The 27,909-nt window shown below is 35.9% G+C and overlaps 1 long non-coding RNA gene across 1 annotated transcript; it reads left to right on the forward strand.

The window, feature by feature from the left end:
- Positions 1-228: 228 nt before the first annotated feature.
- LOC116466507 (uncharacterized) lies at positions 229-25,634 on the forward strand. Its single transcript, XR_009212999.1, has 4 exons — positions 229-290; positions 474-1,005; positions 24,224-24,367; positions 25,367-25,634. It is a non-coding gene; the product is annotated as an uncharacterized LOC116466507 (long non-coding RNA).
- The last annotated feature ends 2,275 nt before the right edge of the window (positions 25,635-27,909 follow it).

Raw genomic sequence — 27,909 nt, forward strand, 5'->3', positions numbered from 1 at the left:
TCATGCATTGCTTTAGGAGTGTGTACACTGGGCAAAGGGAGGAAAGAGGCACTTGGCTCACCCTAGAGCAAGAGGAGAAGCTCTCCAGATTTGCTGACCGAGAAAGATAAGTCTGAAAGGAGGAGGATGGGGAGAGCCAGATGAACAAGGGAGGTGAAAACGTGATCTAGGGAGGCATCCAAGTGAGCAAAGGCATGAGTGAGCCTGGTACACTTCTGGGCAGGCAGAAGGAAGGCAGTTAGGCTGCAGTGAATTCTACAAAGAAGACTATGGGAAAGGAGCCTGGAAAGGTAGGGAGGTACAGATATGGACAAGCTATGCCAAGGAGCTGGGCTTTGTCATGGAGAGTGACTAGGTGCTTTTACATAGGAAAGTCACCTGATAATATTAAAACCTGTGAAATATCACTCTGGTGGAAGTGTGAATGAATTTGAAAGGGGTGTAACACTGTTCTACTTTGGTTTACTCCTCAGTACCCTTGGCTGTGTACATCTGAGTAAAGAGAGCACTATAAAATCAAAAACCAATGAAATGGTTTCCAGAACACAGAACTATTAAGCTTAAGAAAAGGACAGAAGGAACTGAAGAGAGAGGAACTGTGTTTTGGAGCATCACACTTCCACCTCAGAAGAAATAAGGAAGGAAGGAGGAGGGTGTTCCCATGGCTCTTCAACCAGGCCGGCTCTTCAGCCTACATCCCCATCTCATCAAGTAAAAGGGATTTTTCAACTGGACCAACCAGATGGTTTAACAGTACACTCCCACACCATTCAACTACGCAAGGGAGATTCACTTAACATATGCAGTCGTATAACACCTACTAACATTTTCAAACATTAAACCTTTAAAAAAGAGTTCTAAAGAAATAGAAGCATGAAGTATCATCTCTCAAGTATATAGACACTACTTCATGGTGTGGTAATATATGCATATAGAAGCTAGTAAACACCTCCAGGATATGCAAAAGGAATTAGAACTGCCACAAGGTGCAAGCAAAACCTTGAAGTAAGCCTGTTCTTTACTCAGTACTTTTTTCCTCTTCGACATTGTAGATGTGTTATCGCCATCATCCGTATTTGTCTATTGCAGTCTCCATTGATGGTGAAGTATTTTCACTATTTGGCATGTCTCATCTAGTACCTAGAACAGTGTGTTGCATGCAATAGCAGGTTTATAAACATTTGCGAGTAAAAAATCCAACCTGATACTCAAGGTAAACTCGTGAACCAAACACCCAGAGTAATGTGAATGTTTTTCTATACTCTAGAGCTTATAGCTAGAAACTGCACTGAATGAACTGCATCCTAAACTGGGGTCAGGAAGGTGGGAAAATGAGTCCAGTGATGAAAGGAAGAAGCTGTGCAAGCTATGAAAAAACCTGGTGTGGCAAAATTTTATGTGATGTCTGTGTATTTTTTTCTTATTTTTTAACAGCAGGTAGCTTTCTTCTCATATATAATTAATTTCCAAACCTCCATTTTTTGATGTATGCCATAAAACTGGCATTTTAATTATGTATTTTCAATTTATTTTCTGTTCTATTAATGAAGATTACAATGAAGAGGAAGGGGAAATCAATTTGTTTTAAAAAAGGAAAAATATAAAATTCAGACCTAAACCTGTTCTTCTTCTTCTGATCTATTTACCTAGCTTCATCTTCATATTACCTGTAGCCCTGTGATGCAGGGCAGCGTTGAATCAGTTCTCAAAGTCATCCAATTCAGGAAGCTTTCTAGATACTCACACTTTCCCTCAAACATACCCCTTCTGCACACACACACACACACACACACACACACACACACACACACACACACACACACACACACACACACACACACACACACACACACACAGATCTTCCTTCTCTAAATGCCCCATGATACTGGATTTATCCTTTTATCACTCTTGTTTATGATATGCTGCTATTATTGAGTATATCCTATGTATCAAGCTCTCTGTTATGTATTTTAAGGATTTAAAATGATTTAGTTGTTTGTACATAATTTGTGTAACATCCTTTCCTATCAGAGTATAAAGACAAAATTTGCATCTGATTTTTAAAACATGATATACATACATGTTTCAGAGAGCATGCATCTAATTAAATATTTGATGAGTGCAGAAGAATGAGTGAGAGTATGAATGTCTGTAAAAGATTATTTGGCTATTACATTAAACCAAATAGTCTCTTGGTAAACTTTAAGTTACATTTATGCGGAAAGAATTACAAATTCTCCACTGGCACACATGTTGCAGCATTTACTATCTTCTTTCATCTGATCAGATATCAAAAGGAGATTTTTGAGCCATCATTCAGGTAATTGTTCATGAAGCCCAGACCAAAATATTGTCATAAATGTAGTTAAAATTATCTTTTTGTTAACTGCTATATTAAGAAAAAGTTGATACAAAATAAATTTTACATGTTTAAAATGTACCACTTAATAAGTTTTGGCATGTGTTTACCCCTTAAAACTGATACTGACTGCCCCATCCCAAAGCAACCACTAATCTACTTCCTGGCCTTATCTATTAGCTTACATTTCCTAGAAGTTTGTGTAAATGTAATGATACAGTGTACCTTTTGTTGTTGTTGTTGTTTGACTTATTTCATTCAGAATGTGTGTGTGTTTTTTTTTTTTTGAGATTCATTCACATAGTTGAGTGTATCAATACTTCATTCATTTTTTCCTGCTTAGTAGTTTTTCATTGCATGGGTATGCTACAGTTTTTATATTCAATCATCTGTTAATGAACATTTGAGTTGTTTCCAAATTTGCGCTATTACAAATAAAACTGGTATGAACTTGTATGTATAAATATTTGCATGGATATATGTTTTCATTTCCTGTGGGGAAACACCTAGCATGGGAATCAGTAAATCCTACAGAGATATGTATTTAAAATGTTAATAAACCGTCATACTATTTTCTAAAGTAACTCCATGGCTTTATCTTGTCACCAGTAGTGTGAAAATTCCAGTTCTCTCAGGATTCTTGACTAAATTTAGTGTGGACAGTGTCTTGAAATTGAGCTATTCGAATAGGTGTATAGTGCTATCAGATTGTGCACTTCATTTGGACTTTTTCTAATTACTAAGTACATTGAACATCTTTTAATGTGCTTATTGCTATCCACATGTCTTCTTTGATGAAGTGTCTATTCAAATCAGTTACTCATCTTTTAATTGGGTGGTTGGTTATTTTAAAGTTTTGAGAATATTTTAAAAATATTTTGAATGCAAGTTATTTATTAGACGTTACTATAACTTGATAATCAGTTTTTCCCAATCTGTGGTTTGTCTTTTCATTCATGGTACCTTTTGAAGGGCAGTTTAATTTTGATGAATTAGATGAATTACAATATATCAATTTATTCTATTATTGATCTGAGCCTAATCTGTGTCACAAAGAATTTGTTTCCTTTTTCTAGAATTTTTGTAATTTTAGAATTAACTCTAAAATCTTATTTGAGTTAATATTTTATTTTATTTTTATTTATTTATTTATTTATTTATTTATTTATTTATTTATTTATTTATTTATTTTTGAGACGGAGTCTTGCTCTGTCTCCCAGGCTGGAGTGCAGTGGCGCAATCTCGGCTCACTGCAGGCTCCGCTTCCCGGGTTCACGCCATTCTCCTGCCTCAGCCTCTCCGAGTAGCTGGGACTACAGGCGTCCGCCACCACACCCGGCTAATTTTTTGTATTTTTAGTAGAGATGGGGTTTCACCATGGTCTTGATCTCCTGACCTCGTGATCCGCCCACCTCGGCCTCCCAAAGTGCTGGGATTACAAGCGTGAGCCACCGTGCCTGGTGAGTTAATATTTTATATAAGGCATGGTATGAATTAGAGATACATTATTTACATATGGATATCCAATTAGTCTAGCACCATTTATTTCAAGGCTATCCTTTTTCCATTTAATCTTCTGTAAAACTTTGTCAAAAATTAGTTGTCCATATGTGTATAGATCTACTTCTGGAATATCTGTTCATTCTCTTGGTCTCATATTTGTCATTATATAATAAGTCTTGAAATCTAAAATGTTAGGTCTACAACTTTGTCTTTTTTATTCAACATATTCTGACTATTTTAGATGCCTTGCATTTCTGTATTTATTTTAGAAACAGTTAGCTAATTTCTAAAAAAGACAGCCTAGAGTTTTAATGAGTACGTATAGTAGTATTTCCTCCTTTCCAATCTTGGCGAATTTTTTTCTTTTTCCGTCCTGATTTCATTGACTGAAAATTCCAGAAAAATGTTCAATAAAAGTGGTGAGAGTTGAATCTGTTTTGTTCCTCACCTTAGTGAAAAAAGTTTCAGTCTTTCGCTATTAAGTCTGATGTTAGCTGTAAGCATTTCTGATGCCATTTTTCAGATTGAGATGTTTCTATCTTAACTCTTCTAAGAATACTTATCAGGAAATTCAGTTTACAAATGTGTGTAATTTCAGATGAATTTTCATACATAAAACCAAACCTTAATTGTTAGAATAAACACCTCTTACTTTTTATATGTTATTATTTTGTATATTGTTGGATTTGATTTGTTATAATTTTGTTAGAACTTTTGCATTTTTGCTTATGATGAATATTAGTCTATGCTTTCGTTTCTACGAATGTAATTGTCTGATTATGATATCAGAGTAAATCCAGGCCACAAAATGTGTTGGGAAGTGGTTCTCCTTTTAAATTTTCTGGGAGAACTTGGGTAGAGTTGCTATTTTTCTGTAAATATTTGATATAAATCATCAGCGAAACCATCTGGGTCTGGAATTTTGGTGGAGGCAGGTTTTTAACTACAATGTAGAGTATTTCAAGTAATCTAACTCTTCTTGAGTGACTATTGCTGTATTTTCTCAATAAGTGTGTTCGTTTTTCGAAGTTGTCATATTTCCTGTCATACAGTTGTTTACAACATTCTTCTTTATTGCCTAATATCTATAGATCTTTAGTAACGCCACTCCCATTCTTTGGAAATTTGGTGCTTTTTTTTTTTTTTTTTTTTCAGATCATTCTGGCTAGAGATTTATAAATTTCCTTGATTGACTCAAAGATCCATCTTTACTTTTTTGAATTTCTCTGGTTTGTATTTTTATTTTATTGATTACTATCTGATTTTTACTATTTCATTTATTCTATATATTTTGTGATTAATTTGGTGATTCTTTTCTGGTTTCTTAAGTTGGAAGGTGAAGTCAATAATTTGCAGCCCTTTCTTTTTCTAATATAGATGTTTAGTACTATACATTCAGCTAAGCGCTACTTCAGTAGTCTCCTACCTATCCTGACATGATGAATTTTTATTTTCATTCCGTTCAGATATTTTAATATTTCCATTTTGGTTTGTTATTTGACACATGGATTGTTTCTAAGTATGTTATTTAATACCCAAATAATTCGGGAATGTCCATGTATGTTTCTGTTATTTATTTCTTATTTAATTTTACTTTCACCAGAGAACATACCTTATATGATATGAATCATGTGAAATAAATTAAGACTTGTTTTATTATCCATAATATGGTCTATTTTGGTAATGTTACATGTGAACTTGAGAATAATGTCAATTCTTATATTGTTACAAAGAGTATTCTAGGTGTCAAGTAGATTAATTTGATTGATATAGCTGTTCAAGTCTTCTATATTCTTACTTTCTATTTCTTTTATCAGTTAATAAGGCTGAATGTTAAAATATCAGCACATATTTGAAGAATTGTCTAGTTCTTTTTCTCAGTTCTATCAACTTTTACTTAATATTATTTCTATTTCTTTATTGTGGTAGAAAACACACAAAATTTACCATCTTAACCATTTTCCAAGTGTACAGTTAAGTAGCAAGTATATTCTCATTTTGGTGAGACACTTCTCCATACATATTCATTTTGCAAATTTCAGTTTATACCTATTAAGCAGCTCCTCTTTCTACTCTCCCTGCAGCCTCTGGTAACCACCATTCCACGTTCTGTTTCTATGACTTGGACCGTTTTAATATTATCTACATTGGATCATACAATATTTGTCATCTTGTGACTAGCATATTTCACTTTACATAATGTCCCCATGTTTTCTCAATGTTGTAGCAAAGGATTTTTGTCCTTATTAAGGCTGACTGATATTCTGCTGTACATATCCATCACAGACATTGTGATTATTACACCTTTTGGCTATTTCAAGTAGTGCTGCTAAGAACACAGATGTAAAAATATCTCTTCAGGTCCCTTTTCTCAGTTATTTTGGGTAAGTACCCAAAGATGGGATTTCTGGATCATATGCTAGTTCTCTTTTTAATTATTTAAGGAAACTCCATGCTGATTTTCATAATGATTTTATCATTACAAAATTCCACCAGGAGTGCAAGAGAATTCCAATTTCTCCCCATCCTCACCAAGATTCATTTTCTGTGATTTTTGTTGTGGTTTGTTTGTTGTTTTGTTGTTGATGTTGTTTTCCATGGTAGCAATCCTAATGGGCATGTGGTGATATCTTGTTGATTTACTTTTCTCAGTGATTAGTGATATTGAGTAGTTTTTATATGTTTGCTAGCTATTAATATATCATCTTTGTAGAAATGTCTATTCAAGTTCTTTGGCAATTTGTAATTAGTTTTTTTATTATTTTCTGTTGCTGCATTGTATTTCTTTATATAGTCCAGATGTTAACTTTTCATTAAATATATGACTTGCAAATATTTTCCCCCATTCCATAGATTGTATTTTCACTCTTTTTATTGGGTCCTTTAATTGCAAAAGCTTTCAGTTTGGTGTCATCCCATTTGTTTATTTTTAATTTTTGTCTTATGTACTTGAGTGTCATAGACATGAAATTATTGCCAAGTCCAATGTCATGAAGCTTTTCCCTTATATTTTCATCTAGAAATTTTATAGTTTTAGGTTATATACTTAGGCATTTAATCCACTTTGAGCTCATTTTGGCATATGGTGAAAGATAAAGGTCCAACTTCACTCTTTTGCATGTGAATATCTAGTTTTCCAACATCATTTGTTGAAGAGATGACCCTTTCCACACTCAGTAGTCTTGACAATCTTATCAAATATAATTTAATTTTATAAGTGGAGGTAAATTCCTAGGCTCTCTAATCTTTTCCATTGGTTTTTTTTTTTTTTTTTTGTCTTTGTGCCAGTAACACACTACTTTAATTACTGTAGCTAAGTAATAGGCATTGAAATTAGGAGGTGTGATTCTTTTGAATTCCTTCATTTTCAAAATTGTTTGGCTATTCAGGGTCCCTGAGATTCCATATGAATTTCTGGATGGGTTTTTCTATTTCTGCAAGGAAAAAAAAGCCACTGAGATTTCTATAGGGATTGCATTGAGTTCATAAATTTCTCTGGGTGATGTGGACATCTTACTAATATTATTAAGTCTTTGAATTCATGAACATAGAATGTCTTTCCATTTATTTGTACCTTTGTCATTATATTTCAGAACTGCTTTGTAGTTTTCACTGTATAGTCTTTCACCTCCATGGGTAGATTTATTTCTATGTTTTTTATTCTTTTTGATGCTGTCATAAATGTAACTCTTCTCTTAATTTCTCTTTTAGAATGTTCATTGTTATTGTAAAGAACACAACTAATTTTTGTTTGTTAATTTTTGTATCCTGCAGCTATGTTGAATTCACTTATTAGTTCTAACAGGTTTGTATGTGTGTGCAAAACTTTTATGAGTTTCTATATGTAAGATCATGATATCTGTGAACAAAGATACTGTTCTTTTTTCCTTTCTAATTTAGGTTCCCTTTATTTCTTTATCTTGCTTAATTGCTCTGGCTAGGACTTCTAATATTATGTTGAATGGAAGTGGCAAGAGCAGTATCCGTATCTTATTTCTGGTCACAAAGAAAAATATTTCAGTATTTTCCACTGAGAATGATGTTTAACTGTGGTCTTTTCCTAAATGGTTTCTGGAGTATTATTAATTTCTTTCCTTGAACTGTGTTTTCCTGTTCTTTTTTGTTAATTTTTTTAAAATTTAAATTTGTAGGTTCCAAGTAGGTGTATATATTTATGGGATACATTTCCTGTTTTTACGTATGCTGTGTAATTCTTTGCTGGGATTTGGACATTTGAAAAAAAAAAAACTCTCTTTAGTCTTTGCACACTGGCCTCATTCAGGGAAAGACCTGCTCGCTAAGCCTGGATGGAGGTCTAGGACTTCTCAAATCTTTTCTGATCTTTTGCACCCCCATTCCCCAATGTCTGACAGCAGAACAGAAGCTCCAACCTACTGCTTGCCTATTTTCAAGAATTTCTAAATTCTGCCACCCATCCCATCAATGCTCCAATTCAAGCTAGATAGAAATGAAGTCCTCAACCCGTTCTAGACATGCCAGAATGTTGGATATATGAAACATTCATTTGTTTAGTCCCTGACAGAGAAACGCCAGTGTGAGAGGATGTCTCCTAGTTGTAACATGCTATGCTGTGGGAGGGAAGGGACATAAACAGATGTGTCAAACATCACATTATTTTCTACTTTTTTTTTACTGGAATCTTCTCTGGGTTTTACAATGGCCTGGATTTTGTAGCTTGTCAACTGGTCTCTAGAGTTCTCACAGAGGTATTCTAGTCCACATATTGCTGCTAACTCAGTGTCATTTTGGGGGGAAAAGGACCTGTAGCTTCTTAGTCTGTCATCATGCTGATGTCATTCGCTACTTAAAGTATTTTGGGCCGGGCGCTGTGGCTCACGCTTGTAATCCCAGCACATTGGGAGGCAGAGGTGGGCGGATCACGAGGTGAGATCGAGACCATGGTGAAACCCCATCTCTACTAAAAATACAAAAAAATTAGCCGGGCGTGGTGGCGTGCGCCTGTAGTCCCAGCTACTCGGAGAGGCTGAGGCAGGAGAATGGCGTGAACCCGGGAGGTGGAGTTTGCAGTGAGCCGAGATTGCACCACTGCACTCCAGCCTGGGCGACAGAGCGAGACTCCATCTCAAAAAAATAAAAATAAAAATAAAAAAATAAAGTATTTTGAAGCTCTGTTAGGTGCATAAGAATTTTAAATGTTATGTCCTTTTGATGAATTCAGTGTTTTTATCATTATGAAACAAACTTTTAACAATAGGTGATCATATTCTTTCCTGTGAAATCTGCTGTTTTTAAATTAATATGCCAATCCAGATTTATTTTGATTAACGTTAACGTAAATTTGGTATATTTTCCACATCTTTATTTTTATTACTCATATATATACACACATACAAATATAAATCCAGCTCCTTCCATGTTGCTGCAAGTGATGGAATTTTATTCTTTTTTTATATCTAGAGGTTATTATGTTGAGTCAAATAAACCAGGCACAGATAGATAAATATTACATGCTCTCACTCATATGTGGGAGCTAAAAAAAGTGGATCTGATGGAGGTAGAGACTAGAATGGTGGTTATCAGAAGCTATTAATAGAAAGGGAAGTGAAGAAAAGAAATAAAAAGAAGTTGCTTTGTACAAAATTACAGTTAGATAAAAATAATAAATGTTAGTATTTGATAGTACAGTAGAAAAATTATAGTTAAAAATAATTTATTGTATATTTCAAAATAGCTAGAAGAGAAAAATTGTAATGTTCTCAACATAGAACACTTATAAATATTTGAAGTGATAGATATCAATTTTCCTGATTTGATCATTACACATTGTATACATATATCAGAATATACCAGGTACCCCCAAATGTGTACAACTACAATATATCAATTAAAAATGTTAAAGGGCATATCTTGTAAACAAGGTGTATTTGGCTTTGCTTTTCATGTGTGTTCCTTTTTTCACCTTTGCCTCCTTTTTTGCTGTCTTTTCGATTGGTTGAAAAACACTAGCAATATTAGTTGTAAAACTAATCTAAAAAAAAGCAAGAAAAGATGAAAAAAAGACATTTTCATAATCATTTTTTTCACATTTTTTGGTTTAATAAATATAACACTGTTATGTGATTTCAGTTGGTTGCTTTAGAGTTTATAATATACATCTTTAACTTATAACAGCCTAATTTCAAGTAATATTATGTTAACTATAACATTAAAACTTATAATAGTGGAATTCCTTTCCTCTCCTCCAAAACTTTGTGCTCATCTCATTGTGTTTATCATTTCTAGTGTTCTCAGTATGTTTGTGTAAATCCAGGTTTCCAATGATTTCATTTTTCTTCTACCTGAAAGAATTCTTCTATTACTTCTGGCAGTGTGGGTCTGCTGGTGATAAATTCTATCAGGTTCAGGGTTTTGTGTCTCTGAAGAAGTCTTTATTTCACTTCCATTTTTGAAAGACACATATCGCAGGATATGGAATTCTCATCTGACGGGTGTTTTTCTTTCAGTACACTAAAGAGGTCTCTTTTCACTTGCATTGATTCTAATGATAAATCTACTGTCTATCATTCTTATTTTTCACTCCTTTTTTGTGTAATATGTCTCTCTTCTCCGGTTTCATTTAAGATTTTCTCTTCATTATATTTGTAGCAAACTGATTATAGTGTATCTTTTTTTATGTTTGAGGTTCTTGACTTCTTGAGTCTGCAGGTTTATAGCTTTTGTCAAGTTTGGAAAACGTTTGACCATTATTTCTTTCAAGTTATTTTCCTGCGCCCCCATTTTTCACCTTCTTTAGGAGCTCCAGTGGTACACAAATAAGCCCACTTGAAGATTACTTACAATTCATTGATTTTTTTTCGCTTTTTAAATATTTTTCTCTTAGATTTATTTTGAAATGTTTCTATTGCTTTGTCTTCAAGTTCACTTCTTTTTTTATTTCCTGAATTGGCTCATTTTCTATTAATCCCATCCTGTAAATTTCTCATCAGAATCAGTGTTGTTTTTATTTCTAGAAGTTGATTTAGATCTTTTTTACACCTTCCATATCTCTATCTAATTTGATAAAACACAGAATGTTGTCATAGTGAGTGTTTAAGCTCTCAACCACAAATTCTAGCACCATTGTTAGTTTGGGTTTAAGGTGATAGATTTTATTATTCGTTTATTATTATTTATCTGCTTTTCTGCATGCCTGATAAGGTTTATTTTTACAAGTCACAAATTGTAAAATTTCCCTAAAGCGAGTGTTGGTCATTTTGTATATTTTGTATTCTTATAAATGTTTTTTACTTTTATTCTTGAATTCATATGTTAGTTGCTAACACATTAAGTACTTTAGGCCTGTGAATCTGGAGCATTGTTTAATCCAGGATTTTTTTTTTTTTTTTTTTATGGAGTCTCGCTCTTGTTGCCCAAGCTGGAGTGGAATGGCGTGATCTCAGCTCACTGCAACCTCCACCTCCCAGGTTCAAACAATTCTCCTGCCTCAGCCTCCCAAGTAGCTGGGATTACAGGTGCCTGCCAGCACACCCGGCTAGTTTTTGTATTTTTAGTGGAGGCAGGGTTTCACTATGTTGGCCAAGCTGGTCTTGAACTCCAGACCTCAGGTAATCCTCCTGCCTTGACCTCCCAAAGTGCTGGGATTACAGGTGTGAGCCACCATGCCCGACCCCAGGAGACTTTTCCAAGTTACCTATCCAGTATACATTGAATTGTGAGGTTTCCCCGTCTAGCTGTTGACAACAAGCATTATTCTTTTCTCTTTGTGACTGCAGAACACCTTACTCTAATTATTTTTAGATTTTTTTTATCATTTTGATAGTTTTCTCATGCAAATGCTGATTAGTATACAACTGAATATCAAGGAGAGCTCTGGAAAATAACGACAGTTCTGTCTCTGGAGTTCTCCTTTCTGTAGAACATTGTCCTGAAATTTCTAGCTACATTGGTCATCTTCTCCTCATCTCAATGGTTTCACTGAAAACTACCTGTGCTCCTCCTGCACATGATACAACCTAGAAAGTCTTATTGTTTAAACCAGGGAAATTGTAGCACTCATGTTTATTTGTGACCTCTCAAGGACCACTGTTTGTTTCTTGATGTAAAGTCTTCTAAAGTGTATTTCAAAGCATTGCTTTATATATTTTATCAATTTTCTTATGTTTTTCAAGTTATGGAGAAAGTTTCCGCTTTTTAATTTATCTTGTACTGACATGCTTTGCAAATCTATTTACTTTTTTTTTTTTTTTTTGAGATGGTGTCTCACTGTCACTAAGGCTGAAGTACAGTGGCATGATCATAACTCATTGTAACCTAGGACTCCTGGGCTCAAGCAATCCTCCTATCTAGGTTTCCTGAGTAGCTATGAGGCCTGGCTAATTTTTTATAATTACTTTTTGTAGAGATAGGGTCTCACTAGGTTGCCTAGGCTGGTCTCAAACTCCTAGCCTCCAGGAATTTTCCTGCCTTGCCCTCCCAAATTGTTGAGATTACAGACATGAGCTACTATGCTCAGCTCCCTAAAGCTTTCTTATATGCCTGTTGTTGTTGTTTCCTTCCTGATTAAATGGTCTATTATATAGATAATACTGTGTCTGCAGCTATGATTTTTTTCAATTGTTTAATTATTTAATCTCTTGATTAGGTAATGAATCTGCATCCCATTTTGGATGAGAATATTTGCAACTTTGAAGGTTATTTTAAGGACAGCAGCAGCAGAATTATGGCAGGTATCTGAAATTCATTTCTGTGCTTTGTTAAGGACCCATGGGATGCCATTTGCAGATGAGCAAACTAAAGAATAGCTTTATCTTCCAGCTCTTCATGGAAAAAAAAAAATGGCAACAATAAAATCAGCAACTCTTGCCAAATAAATGGACGTAAAAAAGAAATCATAGACTGCTGGCAATGATGGGGAAAAAGTTATAAAAAATTGTCTCTGCACCATCTTCCTTTTGTCCTCTAAAATATTCATATTAGCAAAAGTATATAACAGCCGATGAAGAAATAATGATAATTTGTCTTTTTAAGTATATCAAAAATATTTCAAGATCTAGAAATTTGAAATTGTTGACAAATATTTATCTGTTTATTCACAAATTTGAAATCAACCTCAGGAAAGCTCATTCTGATTGATATACTTAGGTCATAAATTTTTAAGACCACAGTTTTCCAGGGATTTTTTGGAAAATCACCCAATAAAACAATGTCTTTTTCAGGGGACTAGCTTCAGTATTTTGGCTTCTTTTTGCTTCTTTGTAACAAATTGGGAGACAAAGGTGTGAAAGTTTTTTTTTAATAAGTTAATAATTTTTGAAGGTCAAAATTTTGTTCTTTGCTTATATTAGAATTAAACACTGTGAGATTCTCTCTGAGACCTTGTATATTTTCTCTTTTAAAGATAATTTTACTGCATGTAATTTTTCTGGGAACAACTCTCAGAGTTGTTGTCTGAAAGTATCTTGATGTTTGGATATTGGTTTGTTTGGATGAACAACAAAAGGAATCATGTAAGAAAAGTTATTATAAAAAATAAAAAGCTATTATTAACATTTCGATGAAACCAAGTAGTCTGAAAATTTTCACAGATGACTGTAATAGTTAGTGGGATGACCTCACTATTTTGCATTAGGAAATGTTATGTAGTCTTTAATTTATTGAATATAACTATTGCCTTAATTCTAATAAACAGTTATAAATAAGTGAATGAAAAAGGAACAATTCTATGTACAACAATTGTAGTTATTATGCTCCATGTAAAAATTCTAGTTATTATTGCTTATTCTATATAACAATTCTGGTTATTATTTCTTATGGTCTAACGTGAAAGTCAACAGCATAAACACAAGACAAAAAGTCCATGTTTACAAACCAAATACATTAAAAAGATTGTTGTTACATATCAGCAGAGGAAAAATGCCCAATGGCAGATGAGGAGAAATGCTAATGAGATTCCATGAGCTAAAACCACCATGACAAATGTAAATGAATAGTACTAAGTGATCCACGTGTTTATTTCACCTATTTTATTTGTGAGAGAATAAGTAGAAAATAACATCCAATTGTTGTCTTCCACGAGAAGAAAGAGGCTTAACGCTTATTCCGTATTCAACAGAATGTTATCGTTCAAAGCCATTATGGAAACTGCCCTTTTTCACAGTTCTCAGGCCACTATTATACTTTTCAGCAACACTTAAAGCAATTGGCAGGCACTTGCTTGCACAAAGTTCAAACTCCACTAGTGCAATAAGCAAAAGCTCTGCATATGTATTTCATTTGCTTTACAAGTGGCATCAAGGAACAAACACATGGCTTATCTAGGTTGGACGGTTGGGGGGAATGACAATATGATCTTGGTTCGAGGTTGCATTTACTTAGGTTTACTACTGAACTACAACTAAAAGAATCAAAGGGTATATGCCAGGTGAGACATTGCATCCTAGTTCACTTCCTGCTGGAAGAGAGCCTGAGGCTCCCAGTCAATGCACCCTGCAGGGAGGGAAGAATGTATTGAGTTCGGATCAGAGCTGCACACCTACTTGGCTTCTGTATGTCAGCTCTAAGTTTCCATCTGCGCCACATACACAAACTCGACTTTCCAGCTATATACTTCATTTGTCTGTAAAGAAATACTGAATAAATATTCACTTTTTTCTACAAGCCTAGACTAGAACAGGTGTTCTGTTTCTGATTACAAGTTGTAATTCTGCAAAGAATTTCAAATATATGAAGAGGAAGTCAGCTAGCATTCCACGTAATATCTTCTTTAAAACTCATCACAGTTTAGCTCCTATGATAGTCTTCCTGCAACATCTTGCATTGAAACATAGTATTGTTAAAGAAACAGAACGCTTAACTTACTATGACTTAATACAGCTCAGCATTCTGTTTTCATCTTATTTGCTTCAATTTGTTCTTTTTCCTACTTAAACAACTAAAATTTAATGATTATACTCTTTTTGAGGATTAAGTAGCTAAACTTACATTCTGGACTTCAAGGTTTGTTGTATTGTACAGTAGACTTAAAATTATGTAATTAAATAACTGTTTTGATTTTCTTGGTTTTTAGCACTTAAATCTTTTATGTGTATGTGTGGTAGGATGCGCATACATGTGTGAACATTTGTGTGTGTGTGTGTGTTGAGCTGGAAAGTAGTAAATATCTCTTTCTGCTAAAAGTGTGCTGTAAACACATTATTCCAATTACATTTGGTTCTAGTTACTTGGTCTCTAGCTAAGTATGGTTCCCTATTTAAGAAAGATACAAATCAAGTTAATTGTGATCGCTCTTATGCTCCATAAACAATATGACTGTTTGGAAGCACTGGAGGCACAGCCTTAACAGGCTACCACTAAAGATTAGCCAAAATAAACATTGTGCATGCAAGAAGGCCCATCAGGAGGACAAAGGAAGGAGGAAAGACCGCAGAACTCTTGTTTCACACACTGCCTCTCACCGGATTGTTGTTGAGCAAGATACTTTCATGTTGGCCAGATACCAATTGGGTAGAAAAACAGAATTGTAATATAATATATTTTATCAAAAAAAAAAACATGTAGAATATTTTTCATGTTTTTGCATGCAACATAACTTCCTAACTGCAGGATTTTTTTTTCCGAAAAGAATTTCACATTAATTAACAAGGCAGCAGTCTCTATGGGGTCATAGTTGGCAAAACCAAATCATAACCAAATCACAACCCCCCAGCCACTCCTAGTTCCTGCTCGCAACTCCAGACCATGGGACTGTGGGTGACGACATGACAGAGGAGTCATTAATCACAAGCTGGCATGACAAGATTCAAAACAAATGCTTGGATAATCACATTTCATTTCTCAGGAACTTGGACTGGGGGCTGTAGAGGAAATGGAGCACTCGGCAATGGAAGGAAGCTGGATGTCCACTTCCATGGTGGGGCTGCTTCTATTTCACAGGCTTCTACTAAACCTAGAGAGAAGGTGCATGATTCCTTACTTCTCATTCCCGCTTTCTGACACTGTCCCCTCTATGAAAACCCTCCTGTGAATATCACACACATCTTCCTCCTGCTCCTTGTTGCTGTCATTTACCAGCTATCAGATCCCATGCTCTGTTGCTATTATCCTTAGTAATTTGAATTCTTACATACGTGATCCTTTCAATAGCCAGGCCTCTCACTTCCTGGGAATCCTCTCCTTTCATAAGCTTGTCCTCACTCAACTTAGCCATGGCTCCCATGGTCATTTCTTAGTTGTGGTCATGACCAAGGATCAAGTATCCTTGTCTCCAGACACCATCTTCCTAGTTCACTCCCTCTAGAACCCTTTGACTTTACAGGAACCCACAGCCCTTTAATCCTACCATACCTTTACTCTCTCTTTTGCCAATTCACTTTTCCCTTCATGCAGAATAATTTCCATGGCCCCTAAGCACAGGTACTACCTGGTGTACACCCTAAATGTTTATCCTCTCCTCGCTTCATCATGGTTGCTTAGAAAAAACCACATTACTGGCTAAGTATAACCAACTTTCTGTCTCTTCCATACCTACATTTGTACAACCTTTTATGAAACTAATCATGGCTGGAGAAATACACACATCCATGCTGGCAGGTCCCACTTTAAGTTCATGATAACTAACCTCAAAAGGGCTCTTAATACTGCCTGGCAACTATACCCATACCATATTCCCTGTTCACTCTCCTCTTTTACATTTCTCTTTCACACCTTTCCTCTCCTCAAACTTCCAACACCTCCTCCTCCATTCTCTCACCAAACTGGTTTCTTGATTTTTGATTCAGATGGAAAATAGAAGCAGTCAGAAAGTTCCTACAGGCTCCCTCAACGGACTGAATGTGGGTCTGTGCATTCCGCCTTCTCTTCTTTTGCTGTGGGTGGCCAGGCCATGCTCCTCGCTGGGGCCCAGCCCGCAAAGTGCATTAGACTCTGTCTTATTCAACCACTTATGAACATCATTCAATTAAGTTTCCCATTTTCCTCTGCATTAACACATTTTTCTTCACTAATAAGTCATTCCCTTCAGTGTATAAACATGCTCTTGTTTCTTTCATCTTAAAAAAAAATGTTAACCCATATCGTTCTCCAGCTCATGTCCTCCCCCATTCTCAAACAGAAGAATGCCCCAGAAATAGTTATTTGTACTTGTTTATTTTTCCTGCAACTCTTCTCTTAGATTTATTCTAATAAAATTCACCTCTACTCTGTGATCAAATCTATTACTATGAAAGCACTCAACAACCTCTACATTTCTAAAACCTAAAATCAAAATCCACATCCATGTCTCACCTTTCTGTGCTGTAGAAGTATTGTATATAGATGCGAGTTTTTGTGGAAAATGAATGGTCTGGAGGTAGCAATGGGGAAGAAGAAGAATAGAATACTTACCCCATTTCTTTCTCCTTCCAATACATTTTTCACTTGCTTCTCAAGACACCAGCTTTCCCATTGTCCTCACACTTTCTGCTGATCCTTCTCAGTTTCTTTCCCTCTTTTTGTCTTTATCCTTATAACATGGGGCCACCAAAGGCTCAGTTCTTGAGCCTCTTCTTGTTTCTGCCTGCACTCACTCTTACGCTAATTCCATTCGGTCTTGTAGCTTTTAATGACTTTCATATTTACATTCTGAAATTTATGTTTCCATCCCCACCTGTTCTCTTGAATTTCAGACTCATATGTTATGTATCAACATTCCATTTACTCAAAGAGTTATTCTCAAGGCTAGCTAGTTCTTCAGTCAGATCCTCAGATTTTGAGATTTGACCTCTTCTTTCACCTCTGTAGTTTGGCATTTGTGTGTGTGTCTTGCACATCACAACAGTAACAGGTTTGATTAGATCTGTCTAATGACCTCAGGTTTCTGCTAAAGCATAACTGGTCTATTCTGCCTTGGACAAGTGATCTCTAGTATGTGTTTGGAATGATAGAAAATGGGCATTGAGGGTGAGTGTGGTATTCCTGTGATACAAGCACATTTTTTTTCCTCTTTTTACCTCTGTTGTTTTAAAACAGATTTCTGATGGTTCTATCATTTTTTAATTCACTGGTGACAACACACCCTGTTATCAACTATTTTACTACTGCTATCACCCAGTTAAAATAGATACTGACAATAGCTTCTTCCCTATCAAGAGTCACAAGTGTTGTGCATAGGGCCATTCAGAGTGGACAGTCCAGGAAAGGGGAGAGACCAGCTGAGAAGGCTCCACACTGGCCTCTACAACTCACCCTAGATGCCTCTTCCACGATGCTTCAAGGCCTTCAGCATTTCTCACTCCCTGTCCTTCCCTTGTTCGTAGTGCCCCCACCTTTGCCAGTGGCCCCTTCCCACACTAATCTCTCCCATGGCTATATTCACAGCTGCCTTGACCCTTCTCTCTCTAGTAGATGAGCTTGGCCAAACACCACCCTGGCTAGACCAGAGCAGGTAAATAAGGCTACAAGAAGATACCCAATCATTCTGACAAATTACCTTTGAGATTTCTGGTTGGAAAAATAGAAGTGCACCTTTGGCTCTGTCCAGCAATCTTACCTTTAATTTGGTCTTTCACTCACTAACAAACAATAAATTTCTCAACTTTGTCTGTCTTCTCCAGTCTCATCTTTTCTTCTCTCACTCTCAGCTGATGGCTTAGCTTCTTATTTCACTGAGAAAGTGGAAACATTCAGGAGAAATCCAGCCTTCCATCAGGGCTGCCAAGCTCCTGTGTCTGAACCTGTCTTCCTATCCAATACTGTATGAGAAATGGCTTTCATCTTCATGTGCCTGTTCAATGCCTTTGCATTTGACATTTTCACTTACTCTATTAATTTATCAAGTATTATTTCTCTTTGGTATCATTTTTATATCCTCATAAATATGTTGTAATACCTTTCATCGTAAGAATTACATCATCAACAAAACCTTCCCTGATTATAAACCCTCTCCTACAATTTCACAACACATTTCAAAAGAGCTGTCTATACCTCCTGTATCCACTTCAGTCTGCTCCTTCATGGTGGTAACACCTGCATTTGCCTCTATTGAAACATACCTGCCCCAGAACAACACACAGCTCATTCTATCACTACTCTATCCAGCTCTCTGCTCAAATGCTATTTTTTTAAGAGGAAAGTCTTTAGTTGGCTTTTTAATTAGAGGGTTACCCTCTCTCAGGGAACTCTCTATCTACCTATCTTGTTTTATTTTTCTTCTGATGACTTACTACTTCCTAAAATCACACACACACACACATACACACACACACACACAAACACACACACACAAAATCACATTACATGCTGGCTATTACCTATCTCCCCAGTAGAACAAAAACATCCTGAGGGCCAGCGACCTTATCATGTCCAAGCTTAGCTTCCTAGATGTGCCTGTCAGAATTGTCCCTCAATGAATATGTTAAGTGAATGAATGAATCAGAAATCATGTTTACTTATTTGATATACTGGGAATATACCAACGATGTCATTTAAAATAAAATTAGGATGTTGGCAGCCAAAATTTGGAAAAATTTATACCATTTGGTCAATCTCATTTCCACTCTCTTTACACTAATATCCTTTGGTCTTAGGCACCAAGAGTTCCAGTTTTTTGGCTTTAATTCTATATAAAATTTAGCCATATATAATCAAGTTCATTACAAGAAAAAGCTTAACTGAAAATTCTATCTAAAACTTAGCCATATATAATCAAGTTCATTATAGGAAAAAGAAAGCTGAACTGAGAAGCTGAGTGTTTCCAGGACATTGCTAGTGCAGCACCAATAATCTGTATTTGGAAGAACTCTGGAAAGTGAAGAATGAATTGTTCAGTAATCTGGGAGGACATTAACCATTTTCCATGAGTCATGACTCAAGGTTGTCTTCTACGCCCTGCACTGAAGAAGCAGTGGAGTCAAGAGAGGCCCAGAGGCTGGTGTTTAAAGATGGGTTTGTCTTTCACCATGGGAATTCTGGCAAGCCATCATTTCAGACACTGTTTCTGTAAAATGGGATGGTAGATCTTGTGATGAATAGAAGCCAGGGGGCCCTCACGCTCCTAACCTTCACGTCCTTTCCTCTTGAATGCAAGCAAGACCACCGACTTCCTTCCTTCTTCACGGATGTCGCTCCAGTTATTAGGCTTTGTGTTGTACTGTGTATGGCTCCATCTTGGTAGAAGGAAGAGAGAGGCTCCTCTTGCTGGTCTGATGATGTGAGCAGCCATGCTGGGAACATCCCCACGCCAAGGCCAGTATCTCGTCAACAAACAGCAACAGCTGAGGCTCTGAATCATGCAGCTGCAAGCTGATCCTGCCCCAAACCTGAATGAGATTGAAAGTGGATTCTTGCATAGCTGAGAACACAGCCCAGCTGACACCTTATTAGCCCCCATAAGGAATCCGTGGACTCCTGGCTCACAGAAACCATATCATGATGTGGAAAGAAATAATAACAAGACCATGTTCCATTTCTTGTTAAGATTTGATAGTTGTGTTTCATTACATTAAGAGAGGTTAATAAACAAAAAATATTTTTTCTTCCCTGATTCCCAGCATTCATAGTATCCTTTGGTCCTATCGAAGACTTTGTTTTAAACACTTCTTATATTGAAAATGAACTATTTTCTTATACATAAATGGCATGACCATCTTTCCTGCTATATAGGGACTGAGACATTATCTGCTTTTTCTGCAACTAGCTTGTACTTGTGCCCACTGGTTTCTCCGTGGATGTCTGTAAATTGGAGGAAGGCAAGTCTTGAACCCTCTTAAATGCACGTGGGGTGAACTCAGCCTCATTTCTAATTCTCTTCCCAATCCTCTATAAATCCTATGGGGGAATTTTGTTAATCATCAGTTCTATTTTTGGTCTATGAAAGTGTGCTCAGCACATGTACTGGTGTACAGGATGGAAATGATTCACTTGGAATAAAGACCACCCTGTAGATAACACACATAGGAAGGACTGGAAGCTATGGCTGTGCTCGTGTCCCAGAGACTCTCAGTCTGTGGTTGTTCCTCGGGAAGCTCTAAACACACAGTTACGGAATTATGCAAAGCCTCTTACTTGATAAGGTCTTCTGGAAATACTACACGGTCAAGAGCAGTGTACACACAGCTTTAAGCTTAAAGTCTGTTCTATCCCGCCACCACCAACAGGTATCATCTTTGATGACTGTGAATTGCATATATTTGTATGTTGTTACAGAAAATCTAATTTAACCCTAAAAATGGAAATATACCAAGAGTTTATTTTATTCTCCTTAAGCAAAGTGCCCAAATAAATAAGTGGAGAAGGCATTGTCGGTGATGGCTCTCAGTCAATAAAACGTCGTGAGAGCCTTCTCAAAGCATCTTAGTTTCTGCTCTGTTTTGTTTTGTTTTTCTCCCTCCACCCTCCTCCATCAAGCGGGAGAGTGGAACATTTATGCTTGTCCCTTCCTTAACCTTTGTGATACAGGAATATTTTGAATGAATAGGTAGGAAATTTATTTCGCTTTATTAGCAAAAGTTATACACAAGGAATGATTTGTAAAATTGAATAAAGGAATCAATTAGTGTCCTTCACTTTTTGGAAGGCTAACAACATACCATCTCAGAAATGGGGGGAAATGACTCTCCCACATGCTTTGAAGGAAGTTGAACCCTTCGTGGGAAGACTTAGGTTGATGAACCATTAGTGATATCTACTTTCATGGATATTGGACTTATTGGCACATTTTCCAGTTTATTAAAAGAATCCATTTAACCTTTCTGACAAAAGCAGGACTAAATCATCTGTGCTTTACGCAAGAGTACCCAATGATTGCCTCCACATGAAGACTTCTGAACCCTGGTGTTGCCATGGTAATGACTGAGTCTCAGAATTGGTTCACTTCAAATCATCCAAATGTTCCTGTTTTAAAATGTCACCACTAGTAAACCCACTTTGCTTTTAAAATGTGTGTAGCGGAAATTCAGGGAAATAGCAAACCCTTTATTTGCCTCTGATATAGCAGTCCTAAAAGTACATATATATTTATGGATCTAATAAGTATATGTGTGTGTGTATATATGTATATATATAATGATTTCCCAAGTTCATTTACTCTGAAGGCAAAATGGGACAATATACATTTGAAGTACGGTGAAGTTATACAATATTTTTACATTTATTACTGCCTGTGTCTGCTCTTTTCTGCATTTTTACGATGCTTAATTGCAAACACAAAAGAAGACTAAGGTAAACAATTTTAGCTTCCATATCTAGTGCTTATAAACCTCTTTAATAACACTGAACTCCCAGAAGAATGAGGATCATTTCATCTTCCTAAGGATATAATAGCTATATTCCCCAGAGTTGCTGAGAATAACTTTATAAAACATCATAATGTAGAAAATATTTTAATGTATTGAAAATATGGCACAGGAAGAACTTCAGCCATATGTGCAATTCATGCAAATAAATCATGTCATTTCTGGCTGTTTAAAAGCCTGTTTAAAAGCTTTTTTTTCTTACTTATTGCATCTTTGGAAATAAAAAGAAAAAATAAACTCATTGACCAAAATGTGCTAATATGCAATCAATTTAAAAGATGAAATGTTTTTGCATCACTATATACCTAAAGTGGATTATTGATGGCGAAAAGATCTTTTTTCAGTTTGACAGAAATGGCCAATTATAATCTTGTACTTTAAATGCAGCTTCTTTAAACTATAAAGACTTCAAAGTTATTTATCCAAACCAACCTGATCATTTTTTAGGAGTGAATATACCTTGGAAGATGTGTCCTCCCTTTAGTAGCATCGCAATGGATTACATCCTCTATAAAGCAGTCTGGGGTGAGTGAAAGAGGGGGGCGGAAATTAGTGATTTCATTTGATTTAATTCTTGAATCATACTTAAGAACCTAATAAGGCTTTGTTCTTTAGAAAAACCAGAAACTGTAACTCAGTGTGATTTTTGTTAAGCTCCTGATGTTTTTCCACGAAAGATTATTTTGAATTCTTAAGGTGGTAGAATAGGAAATTATCACATAAAAATACATGAAAATAGACATATACAGACATTTTTGTCAGGTCAAAAGGAAAAGCCTCTGCTCAGATAACGGCAGCTTATCAAGAATCCTGACAAAAGGCTTGGTTTCTCCCTTCAATGGGCCACCCACTGCTGTCCAGGTAGGAAATATCCTGCCATGGACAATCTGGAAGTGTCTGAGAGACTGTCTATACTCAGCTCAGTGAGTGAAAAGAGAAAACCTGTGATGGGCAAATACTCTGGATGATGACACCAAGATTAATTTGTTCCGTCCATCTGACTGGGTGGAGTGTATATGTGCTATGTTGTCATAGACTCCAAACACCTACATTGTCCAGACCAGACCAATCTGGATATTTGGTCAAAGGAAAGGTCATAGAAAAATTTTTCAGAGTTTTTACTTTGTGCAATTTTATAATTTTATATTATCTAATGTTTTAGCTTGAAAATATGAAAGACAAGCATCCAATTGATGGAAGAAGAGAAGAGAGTTTTCCTTTTAGATGACTGGGTCTGAACTATTAGGCTTATTATGCTTCTAAGTGCTTTAGATATTTTCATGTGTTTAATTCTCACAATAATTTGACAGCTGAGGAAACGGAGGAACTAGAGGTCAGTAATTAGCCCAAGGACACATCTAAGTTGCACAGGCAGTATTTGAACACAGCATTCCAGCCATGGTGACTATGTTTTTAACAACTCCATTATATTTCCATTTCATGGTCAAATACCTTCACTGAATTATTTACAATTTCATTTAATTAAGTAGGTCTGGCATTATTCAGATCCAAATTTAAACCAGTTCAGCAAGCCATCTCAAAATACAGTAATCGGGTATTAAGAAATTATCTAGGCATTCTCTAAATTTATTTACATATTCAACGAGCATTGAAAATTATATATCAGATATTCTGCCCAATCAGAGGCTAACATCTGCCACAAGACAAATATGGTGCCTGCCCCCGTGGAGCTCATATTCGAATGGAGAAAATGTCAACAAGTATCCCACGTGGAGTGAACAAAAAGAGAAGCACAGGTTGGTGTGATTAGAAATGGCAGGTGTTTATGAAGGGGGTGCCAGTGCAGCGAGAAAAGGCCTGTATCAAAGGACAGTGTTGATGCTGAGATTTGAAGGGTGGGCAGCAATTGAACAGTCGATGGTGTGGAGAGTGAGCCACACTCCAGGATAGGAAGACCAACGTGACTGAGTGAGCAGAGCAAAGAGAGACCCAGGCTGTCCAGGAGGCAGGGCTCAGTTATTCAGGGCCCCACCGTCAAGCTGAAGATTGGAGACTTCATTGGGTGGGCAATAGGAAGCCACTTAAGGCTTAAGCCTCTAAGGACCATGCCCCAAATACAGGTTTAAAAAGATTTCTCTGGTTATGGTTTTAGGTGAGAAGATAGAATTTGGACACCATTGAGGAGACTATTGCAGTCATCCAAGCTCAAGATGGTGGAGCTTCATCCTTGAGAATAACCAATGGGGATAGGTTTAAGAGACACTTAGAGTCTGCAGCCAACAGGGTTGAATGAGCAGTAAGTAGGAGCGCAGCTGGGTGATGTGGTAGAGGGAAAGAGAGGAGTCAGTAACAGTTCCCCTGTTCTTGGCCTTAATATGTAACTAGGTACCTGTCTGGACTTCTATATCTCAAAGTATGAAGCAGCCCATACTACTTATAGGACTGCTTTCTTTGTTTCTGCATCTGATGGAATAAGAGAAACGTTTTCAATTTTTGTCAGAATACCTTCATAACACACACACATACAATAAAATAGCCTTTACATTTTTTACTTTCCTATATTTATATTTACACTTAACATTTTTGAGAAGAGCCCACACCTGATGTAGATTGTAGCAATTGTACTGTTCTGCATGCCCCATCAGGAAAACAACTCTGGAAAAAGTGTGGTTGTTTACAGTTTCCTGGTTATTTAAATTGACTGTAAAAGGTGATACGCTTCTTCAATATTATTGAATAGTGTTGCTGAGACTTTACTGAATGTTACTGAAGTTCTGTAATAATATCACTCAACAACTGAGATTATCCTATCCTAAATAATGGTTGATGTGATGAAAATGCCAGTCCATCAGTCATACAGACAAAACCCAAGATGATGTTTTGATTGTCGTTAAGACAAAGTTATTCTTGCAATAGTAAGAATGACCGACTTTCATGGAGTGCCTTCTACCTGCCAGGCACCAACTGAGAGCTTCACACATATTAACTCACTCAATCCTGCTAACAATACTCCCAAAGACGGTAATATTTTTATCTTCACTTTGGGGATGAGCAAAATGAAGACATAGAAATTTAGTATCCTGCCCAAAGTCAAATGCTAGATAAGTGGTGGAGACAGAATTGAAAGCTGTTAGGCTGCCTGGAGTGAACGTCATCAGAAAAATGCAAGACCTCTTTTTATGGAGAGTTATTCTTCTGTCCCGAAGATGGAAAGCTAAATTTCTGATTGTTTATGTGAATAAGCAAATTTTAAAATAATCACATTTAATGCACATACACTGTGTCTTTTCCCTAGGAAAGTTATGATTCAGAAGATCATCTAAAATTGAACAGCTGCCACTACTGGCAGTAAGTCTACTGCCATTTGATAGATAACCTTCTTATCACACAGAAAAATATCAATACAGACGAACAGACCGCAAAGAAAATGAGACCATCAGCAAAGAAGATAAAGAAGTTTGTACAAAGCAACTTTTTATAAATGGATGGCTGTCAGGCAAAAATAAATTTCCTGTGGACAAGACTAAGAGCAAGGCAAGAGGAAAATAAACATGTTTAAACTATTGGAGAGTCCATAACTTAAATATAAACTCTTCTGTTGAGTGGTAGTGTGCACCAAATCAGTTCCAGGGATGGCAATAAATGTTATGCTGCATTTTAGGAGGTATGGGAGAGGAAGCTGGGGTAAGAGGAACTAATGCATGATTAATGCTAGATATTTGGAATTGCCTAGAGCAAAGGAGGTTGGGGGCTGCAGAAAACTTAATCTTTGAAGATTTAATAGATTCCTCATTCTATGTCAGTCAGCTCACTTAGATTTGTCACATGTTAGCTCTGTTTTTCTTTACATTTGGTATTTTTAGTAATGGCTTCTACATTTTTAAAAATCAGGTTGAATTTAAGCTAATGGACAATAAAACTTCAGGGTTAGAGATACTGTTTTTATTCAGCAACTAGATGAGGATCTGCAATGAATGAGAATTTGGAAATTGATGTTTTTATAGTGACACAAGCTGCATCACTATGAGATGTTCTTAGAGAGGAAATACTTGAAATTGTTAATATTTGCATTTTAAATTGGAATGGAGAAATGGGCAAATGAAGACGTAGCTCAATGGTCAAATTAAACATTATTTGTTATTCTACATGCAAGATTCCAGTTAAATTAGAAGGGTGGAAAGGTGTTGTTAATTATTTCTTCTTCATAGGAATGTAAAATCAACTATAAAAAATTAATGAATGAGACCCAGGGATTGACACTACAGCAAATTCAATGATTTTTGCAATCCATGCCTTTACAAAGAATGTGTGATTACTCTGTCTAGACTTTGTAGCACACTATAATAAATAGAGACGGACAATATCAATATATTTCATAAATACATGACTGGAATTTACATTATTTCTGATGATTAAAATTTTCTCAACTACTCTAGGTAAAGCAATGTTTACATCTTATAAAGACAAATCTATTGATATTGCCATTTGCTAGCAGACAAAAAAATAGTAATGGCATTTATTTCTCTGAATATATTCATCTTCTGAAGTAAACCTGGGAAATCCGAACTGAAATCCATAGATAATTCATTAGCTTCAGTTCATGGGTTTGTGTTCTTAGAGTCTTCTCATACATGTAATATCCTAGCAGAGTTTTTGTAAGATTGCTGAGCTCATATAAAATCAACTATGACGGGTTACTTGTAAAGCTATCGATTGACATGGAGCTGAAATGGCTTCTTTCTAAAAAATTTCTTCTAGAGATACACACATTTTTGTAATGAAACCACTAACAACAGATGGGAGTTCATTGATACTTGTGCCAACAGGCTTCCATTTTTTCAGTTTCTTAGAGCTGTGGATACAGAGAAGGCAACTAAAAATATAATTTTGGAGAACAATTAGTCACTCTCAGGAAATCTATAAATATTCTGGGAAAGCAACATGGCATACACATTCTGCTCCACAAAAAAGATGACTACATTATATTATGTCATGATTTGCAATGTTATGTGATGCATACATGCTTCACAATTCTTTTTTACTTGTATATTTAGAAAATTCTAGAAAAAGAAATAGTTCTTTTGGCTGCAAAATTTGCAGAGAATGTCTGAATGCACCCTCTTCCCATCTCCTGCCACTGTGTGGCTGCCTCTCTGCATAGTTCTTTCATCGCACTCTCTAAATGAATGAAAGCTTTTGCTTGCCTCATACCTGTGAAGTTCCTCCACAAATACACATTCCTATAAAAATAAACCAAAAAAAAAAAAAAAAAAAAGAGCTAGAGAAGCTGAACACGTGGAGAGTGATTGTTTTTCTATTAGACAATTTTGATTTCTCTTAGGGATTTTGGGATATTGGCTAGCTCTGAAGTTCTTGGGTGCGGTAAAATCATGGACACACCTATGCATGAGTGTGGGTATAGTCGGGAATCAGTTGACCCATCTTAGAAGTCAGCATTGGTCTAGGTACTCACATATAGGAACTATAATATAAAATGTTGATATATAACTGTTAGTAATAGGTGGCATTGCAGCACACTGCCAATATTTCTTTAAAGGATAGCAATTTTATACAGCTCTTCTTGGTATTAGTTATTTAGAAGTATAGTGGTTAAAATAACTTATATTCTGTGTTTGTCTTTTCAAATCATGCTTATATATACTATTTTTTTCATCATTAGGAATTAACTTTCAGAATACCCTTTCCAGATGCCATGAATAATTTAACAAATGTTTATGCTTTGAGTTTCAAATATACCCGGCTTTTAAAATTGAAAACCATAGCCTAGAATTCTGATTGAATATGCATAGCAAGATGGGAGCATGAGAAGAAAATTTT

The sequence above is a fragment of the Hylobates moloch genome, unplaced genomic scaffold (assembly GCF_009828535.3).
Source record: "Hylobates moloch isolate HMO894 unplaced genomic scaffold, HMol_V3 SCAFFOLD_4, whole genome shotgun sequence".
NCBI classification, from domain to species: Eukaryota; Metazoa; Chordata; class Mammalia; order Primates; family Hylobatidae; genus Hylobates; species Hylobates moloch.